General features: G+C 53.1%; 1 long non-coding RNA gene across 2 annotated transcripts; it reads right to left on the reverse strand.

Annotated features, from left to right (window-relative positions):
* Positions 1 to 5,656: 5,656 nt before the first annotated feature.
* LOC149326427 (uncharacterized) lies at positions 5,657 to 7,513 on the reverse strand. Of its 2 annotated transcripts, none has more exons than XR_016286052.1 (4): positions 7,343 to 7,513; positions 6,608 to 6,664; positions 6,298 to 6,448; positions 5,657 to 6,181 (listed from the first exon to the last, which is right to left on the reverse strand). It is a non-coding gene; the product is annotated as an uncharacterized LOC149326427 (long non-coding RNA). The 2 variants fall into 2 exon arrangements; XR_016286053.1 differs by having other exon boundaries at positions 6,608 to 6,755.
* Positions 7,514 to 8,135: the final 622 nt, after the last annotated feature.

Here is an 8,135-nt window from a genome sequence, read left to right on the forward strand (position 1 = left end):
TGTGCTTGGTGCTGCAGCATCCCACCGCTGCCAGCAGTTTATGTTCTTGGTGCAGCAGCATCCCACTGGTGCCAACAGTTGATGTGCTTGGTGCAGCAGCATCCCAGTGCTGCCACCAGTTGATGTGCTTGGTGCAGCAGCATCCCACTGCTGCCACCAGTTGATGTGCTTGGTGCAGATCATCCCACCACTCCCACCAGCTGATGTGATTGGTGCAGCAGCATGCCACTGCTGCCAGCAGTTTATGTGCTTGGTGCAGCACCATCCGCCCACGGCCACCAATTTATGTGCTTGGTGCAGCAGCATCCTACAGCTGCCACCATTTGATGTGCTTGGTGCAGCAGCATCCCACCGCTGCCACCATTCGATGTGCTTGGTGCAGCACCATCCTACCGCTGCCACCATTCGATGTGCTTGGTGCAGCAGCATCCCACCGCTGCCACCATTCGATGTGCTTGGTGCAGCAGCATCCCACCGCTACCACCAGTTGATGTGCTTGGTGCAGCAGCATCCCACCGCTGCCACCAGTTGATCCCACCGCTGCCACCATTCGATGTGCTTGGTGCAGCACCATCCCACTGCTGCCACCAGCTGATGTGCTTGGTACAGCAGCATCCCACCACTGCCACCAATTTATGTGCTTGGTGCAGCAGCATCCCACTGCTGCCACCAGTTGATGTGCTTGGTGCAGCAGCATCCCACCGCTGCCACCAGATGATCCCACCGCTGCCACCATTCGATGTGCTTGGTGCAGCAGCATCCCACTGCTTCCACCAGTTGATCCCACCGCTGCCACCATTCGATGTGCTTGGTGCAGCAGCATCCCACTGCTGCCACCAGCTGATGTGCTTGGTGCAACAGCATCCCACCACTGCCACCAATTTATGTGCTTGGTGCAGCAGCATCCCACCGCTGCCACCAGTTGATGTGCTTGGTGCAGCAGCATCCAACTGCTGCCACTAGTTGATGTGCTTGGTGCAGCAGCATCCCACCGCTGCCACCAGTTGCTGTGCTTGGTGCTGCAGCATCCCACCGCTGCCAGCAGTTTATGTGCTTGGTGCAGCAGCATCCCACTGCTGCCAAGAGTTGATGTGCTAGGTGCAGCAGCATCCCAGCGCTGCCACCAGTTGATGTGCTTGGTGCAGCAGCATCCCACTGCTGCCACCAGTTGATGTGCTTGGTGAAGATCATCCCACCACTCCCACCAGTTGATGTGCTTGGTGCAGCAGCATCCCACTGCTGCCAGCAGTTTATGTGCTTGGTGCAGCACCATCCCCCCACGGCCACCAATTTATGTGCTTGGTGCAGCAGCATCCCACAGCTGCCACCATTTGATGTGCTTGGTGCAGCAGCATCCCACCGCTGCCACCAGTTGATGTGCTTGGTGCAGCAGAATCCCACCACTGCCACCAGTTGATCCCACCGCTGCCATCATTCGATGTGCTTGGTGCAGCAGCATCCCACCGCTGCCACCATTCGATGTGCTTGGTGCAGCAGCATCCCACCGCTGCCACCATTCGATGTGCTTGGTGCAGCAGCATCCCACCGCTGCCACCAGATGATCCCACCGCTGCCACCATTCGGTGTGCTTGGTGCAGCAGCATCCCACTGCTGCCACCAGTTGATCCCACCGCTGCCACCATTCGATGTGCTTGGTGCAGCAGCATCCCACTGCTGCCACCAGCTGATGTGCTTGGTGCAACAGCATCCCACCACTGCCACCAATTTATGTGCTTGGTGCAGCAGCATCCCACCGCTGCCACCAGTTGATGTGCTTGGTGCAGCAGCATCCAACTGCTGCCACTAGTTGATGTGCTTGGTGCAGCAGCATCCCACCGCTGCCACCAGTTGCTGTGCTTGGTGCTGCAGCATCCCACCGCTGCCAGCAGTTTATGTGCTTGGTGCAGCAGCAACCCACTGCTGCCAAGAGTTGATGTGCTTGGTGCAGCAGCATCCCAGCGCTGCCACCAGTTGATGTGCTTGGTGCAGCAGCTTCCCACTGCTGCCACCTGTTGATGTGCTTGGTGAAGATCATCCCACCACTCCCACCAGTTGATGTGCTTGGTGCAGCAGCATCCCACTGCTGCCAGCAGTTTATGTGCTTGGTGCAGCACCATCCCCCACGGCCACCAATTTATGTGCTTGGTGCAGCAGCATCCCACAGCTGCCACCATTTGATGTGCTTGGTGCAGCAGCATCCCACCGCTGCCACCAGTTGATGTGCTTGGTGCAGCAGAATCCCACCACTGCCACCAGTTGATCCCACCGCTGCCATCATTCGATGTGCTTGGTGCAGCAGCATCCCACCGCTGCCACCATTCGATGTGCTTGGTGCAGCAGCATCCCACCGCTGCCACCATTCGATGTGCTTGGTGGGGCACCATCCGCACCCCTGCCACCAGTTGATGTGCTTGGTGCAGCAGCACCCCACCGCTGCCACCAGTTGATATGTTTGGTACAGCAGCATCCCACCGCTGCCACCAGTTGATGTGCTTGGTGCAGCAGCATCCCACCGCTACCACCAGTTGATGTGCTTGGTGCCGCAGCATCCCACCGCTGCCACCAGTTGATCCCACCGCTGCCACCATTCGATGTGCTTGGTGCAGCAGCATCCCACCGCTGCCACCAGTTTATGTGCTTGGTGCAGCAGCATCCCACCACTGCCACCAGTTCATGTGCTTGGTGCAGCAGTATCCCACCGCTGCTACCAGTTTATGTGCTTGGTGCAGCAGCATCCCACCGCTGCCACCATTCGATGTGCTTGGTGCAGCAGCATCCCACCGCTGCCACCATTCGATGTGCTTGGTGCAGCAGCATCCCACCCCTGCCACCATTCGATGTGCTTGGTGCAGCAGCATCCCACCGCTGCCACCAGTTGATGTGCTTGGTACAGCAGCATCCCACCGCTGCCACCAGTTGATGTGCTTGGTGAAGCAGCATCCCACTGCTACCACCATTTGATGTGCTTGGTGCAGCAGCATCCCACCGCTGCCACCAGTTGATCCCACCGCTGCCACCATTCGATGTGCTTGGTGCAGCAGCATCCCACCACTGCCACCAATTTATGTGCTTGGTGCAGCAGCATCCCACCGCTGCCACCAGTTGATGTGCTTGGTGCAGCAGCATCCAACTGCTGCCACTAGTTGATGTGCTTGGTGCAGCAGCATCCCACCGCTGCCACCAGTTGCTGTGCTTGGTGCTGCAGCATCCCACCGCTGCCAGCAGTTTATGTGCTTGGTGCAGCAGCAACCCACTGCTGCCAAGAGTTGATGTGCTTGGTGCAGCAGCATCCCAGCGCTGCCACCAGTTGATGTGCTTGGTGCAGCAGCATCCCACTGCTGCCACCTGTTGATGTGCTTGGTGAAGATCATCCCACCACTCCCACCAGTTGATGTGCTTGGTGCAGCAGCATCCCACTGCTGCCAGCAGTTTATGTGCTTGGTGCAGCACCATCCCCCCACGGCCACCAATTTATGTGCTTGGTGCAGCAGCATCCCACAGCTGCCACCATTTGATGTGCTTGGTGCAGCAGCATCCCACCGCTGCCACCAGTTGATGTGCTTGGTGCAGCAGAATCCCACCACTGCCACCAGTTGATCCCACCGCTGCCATCATTCGATGTGCTTGGTGCAGCAGCATCCCACCGCTGCCACCATTCGATGTGCTTGGTGCAGCAGCATCCCACCGCTGCCACCATTCGATGTGCTTGGTGGGGCACCATCCGCACCCCTGCCACCAGTTGATGTGCTTGGTGCAGCAGCACCCCACCGCTGCCACCAGTTGATATGTTTGGTACAGCAGCATCCCACCGCTGCCACCAGTTGATGTGCTTGGTGCAGCAGCATCCCACCGCTACCACCAGTTGATGTGCTTGGTGCCGCAGCATCCCACCGCTGCCACCAGTTGATCCCACCGCTGCCACCATTCGATGTGCTTGGTGCAGCAGCATCCCACCGCTGCCACCAGTTTATGTGCTTGGTGCAGCAGCATCCCACCACTGCCACCAGTTCATGTGCTTGGTGCAGCAGTATCCCACCGCTGCTACCAGTTTATGTGCTTGGTGCAGCAGCATCCCACCGCTGCCACCATTCGATGTGCTTGGTGCAGCAGCATCCCACCGCTGCCACCATTCGATGTGCTTGGTGCAGCAGCATCCCACCCCTGCCACCATTCGATGTGCTTGGTGCAGCAGCATCCCACCGCTGCCACCAGTTGATGTGCTTGGTACAGCAGCATCCCACCGCTGCCACCAGTTGATGTGCTTGGTGCAGCAGCATCCCACCGCTACCACCATTTGATGTGCTTGGTGCAGCAGCATCCCACCGCTGCCACCAGTTGATCCCACCGCTGCCACCATTCGATGTGCTTGGTGCAGCAGCATCCCACTGCTGCCACCAGCTGATGTACTTGGTGCAGCAGCATCCCACCACTGCCACCAATTTATGTGCTTGGTGCAGCAGCATCCCACCGCTGCCACCAGTTGATGTGCTTGGTGCAGCAGCATCCAACTGCTGCCACTAGTTGATGTGCTTGGTGCAGCAGCATCCCACCGCTGCCACCAGTTGCTGTGCTTGGTGCTGCAGCATCCCACCGCTGCCAGCAGTTTATGTGCTTGGTGCAGCAGCATCCCACTGCTGCCAACAGTTGATGTGTTTGGTGCAGCAGCATCCCAGCGCTGCCACCAGTTGATGTGCTTGGTGCAGCAGCATCCCACTGCTGCCACCAGTTGATGTGCTTGGTGCAGATCATCCCACCACTCCCACCAGTTGATGTGCTTGGTGCAGCAGCATCCCACTGCTGCCAGCAGTTTATGTGCTTGCCCACGAAACACAAAAAGCGCTAATAGACGTCTAAAAAAAGTCTTGGAAAGAAAAGCTTGACATCTAAAAGAAGTTTCAGCTAAGCAGTTTTTTAGACTTAGACGTTTAGTAGCCCTCTATTAGCTCTGCTAACGCTACGCTTGTATACGGCTAGAAAACTTCTGAGGTAGAACTTTTATAGAATTTTTTTAGACGTTCCTTTTTTTTCGAAACGGGTGCCTGGATTATTTTACGCATTTAAATACTGATTTCAGTGTTGCGTTTAAACCCTCTACAGCTTTAAAAATGTTGTTGTTCATTTTTCTGGTATACACAACTCAAAAAAGAACTCAAAGCTGATTTGAAATGACCCGAACAATGAGCCCACATTACAAGGGATGCATGGCTGTAGTAATGAGGCATAAATGCATGTGCTAGCACACTTTTCAGTCACTGCGTTACTCTTTATTGAATCCAGTGCATACACCCACACAAAAAAAGAAAAGGATCAGAAAATTAATGTTAGAAGCCACGGAGGAGGTAGCTTCACTGGGTTGGCTGACGTTACAACGGTAAGCACTTGGATGGCGGGGAAAGCTTCACTGGGTTGGCTGACGTTACAACGGTAAGCACTTGGATGGCGGGGAAGTGTTGAGCAGCAACCAGTTGTTAAATCAAAAATTAATTCGGCCCCGGGCCTTTTTCACAACGAATGAGTTGATGAGCAAGTTGCTGTGACGTGGATGGCACTGAAGAGCTCGCTAGGTGTTCCAAAAATCGCTTTTCTTGCACGGAGGATGCCAACTAGACGGTAACAAGGGAAGTCAAATCCAGCTTGGTTCAGCAGCCTGCAGAAGTGAAAAATATAAGAGTAACCAAAAGCACAGTCAGTCAGGTGCATGTAGAATGGCCAATGAGGAGTCGGAAGCAAATAAGACCAGGAAATGGCAAGGAGTGACAGCACAGGCAATAAAATAAGCTAATTAAAAACATAGATGCATATGATGTCACTGCAAGCGGCATTCAGCAGAGTGCTACGGCTCACCATAAACTCAAGAAGTCAATCACTGTGGAGGCCTTTAACAGAAGCAAAATCCAAACAGCGTGCATGGACACTGAAAGCCAAGCAGTCAATAGCAAGTGCACTGCCTTACTGTGATGCACACTGTACTCATAGAACCTCCTAAGCTGCATCTTGCAAACAGGCTTTCTCTTACCTGCAAGATGTGGCTGAATCAAAAGCGGTTGATGTTCGACATCTTGCACCGTCGCATGAAAACATAGCAGAGATGCTGCTGTCCTGGTAATGCCTGCATCACTTCAGTATACACCAGAGATGTGTTAAATCTTGGACCTTAACTTGACAGCCACACAAGGCACATCTGAAAGATAAGACAAATAAAAGTGCATGTGTATAAGGTTCCTAACACTGCATTGCCAAAGAAGCCCTTTCTAATCTGTACGATGAAGCTCAAACAGTGTGCAAGAGATTACTTACACCACTGCACAAGAAGCATTAGTCCAGATTCCCACCTCAGAACTGAAACAATCTCCAGGCCAAGTCATCTGAACAACCAGGTACAAGGTGCTGCTATTAATTTGCGTGAAACTAGGCCAGGTCCTTGCTACTCCGGCCAACAGTTGGAGTTCTAAAGGACAAACAAATAATGTAGTTCCACATAATGTTTCAGTTCCACAAGCCCCTGTTCAAATAATGGGGCTTGTGGAATGAACATTAGCAAAGAGCCTAGACATATACAAGAAATCATGAAGTGAAAGAAAAGGTGTCAGCTGCAAAGCGTGCTTACCAAAACTTCAGAAGTTGAGCAGGCAAGGAGATCCTCTGAAAACCACTGTTGAACAGCCTGTACACAAAACGAAATGTACACAGTGAAGTAGGGACAACGCCAGCTGTGCACGGTGCAATGGTTTTCCAAAAAATAAAAGCTGCCATGCCTGCCAAGAGCCGTAGTACTTCACTGCACTGTCAAACAGCCTGCACACATACAGAGCAGCACCACTGAGTAAACTACCTTTGTGCCGGGGCTCTCAATCGCAATAAAATAAAAGCTTGACGCAGTTAAGATAACCAAAGCCTTTTTAACGCGAGTTTCACTGACGGCAATCCCAGCAAGGAGAAATGGAGCACACAGGTGGCCAGATGAGAGTCCTTGGCAAGAATAAAACCCTGCCAGAATGCAATAGAGCACAGACTTTAATCAATGTGTGGGAAAAAATCCGCGCCTTATCAACCTACGCTTAAACAAAGCTGGTTGGTTTGAAGCTTTGTCACGTTCACCTTGTCACCGCCTTGATAAAGAAAGCAACTCGCATGCGAGAGCAGCCTAGCTGTATCCACTTAACAAAAGCTCAAATACATGCAAATGCCCTGTTTTAATACATTCAACGCTGCACTTTGGTATGTAAAACACTGGCTGATACTGTTTTGTGATTTGTAAACCAAAGGTTCAATCAGGCGCGTTAGTGGCTTAGCCGGCAAAGCCGACGCTTTCACCACAGAAGAGAAATGAAACGTTACTTACTTTTGCGGAAAACGAGGCTCACATCTCAGTGCAACACTGGTAGTAAACGATACCGCAGAAAAGGGGGAAAATGCAAACTGCAGCGGCGTGAAGTGCCAACCAGCGCGGAAAAAAGTGCGCAGTGAAACATACTACAACGTCCGCAGCAACCGCTTCGCGCGCGTAGCTATCGCTAGCCTCTGCAACGCCAAATGACCAAATGAAGTACTAAATTTCTAAATTTAAAAGTAAACAAATCATCAAAAAACCAAAAAACAAATTTAATCTAATACTTTCATGTAAAACTAAGCAATTGCAGCTTCCACTAAGATTTTTTTCTGCTTTAAACGGTTAAAACCACTTTGGCAAGCTATCCTGCATCGCCACCGTGCGGAGCGACACCAAACAGCAAGCTGCGGCGTGACAGCGTGACTCAAGAAAGATTGCCTCCAAGATACGCCGCCACGAAAAGATAGCGCGCGGGTGATCAGCGCGATAAACCGCGCGAGCGAGCTGCGCGTAGGAGGCGGGAAGGCGGCGAAGGCAGCGTGCGCTGCGCCTGTCAATCCGCATGCTGCCGCCAGTTAGCCGAGGCGTAACAGAGGCGTTCGCAACATGAAGCAATTTTTTTCGCTCGCGTAACTACCGTCGGCTTTCAGGGCCATTATATGTTACCTAAATCCAGCCTTACGAGGGGCGGGTTAGCTGCACTCGATGTGGAACGTGATTCGGGCTCCGTAGGAGAAAACGCGCTTTCTGTGGTCGAATACAAAGAGCGGTCTTTGCACCGGCGCGCCTGTTCTTCGAACCGTCA

This window comes from Amblyomma mixtum, chromosome 10, assembly GCF_055824585.1.
Source record: "Amblyomma mixtum isolate Tamu chromosome 10, ASM5582458v1, whole genome shotgun sequence".
NCBI lineage: Eukaryota > Metazoa > Arthropoda > Arachnida > Ixodida > Ixodidae > Amblyomma > Amblyomma mixtum.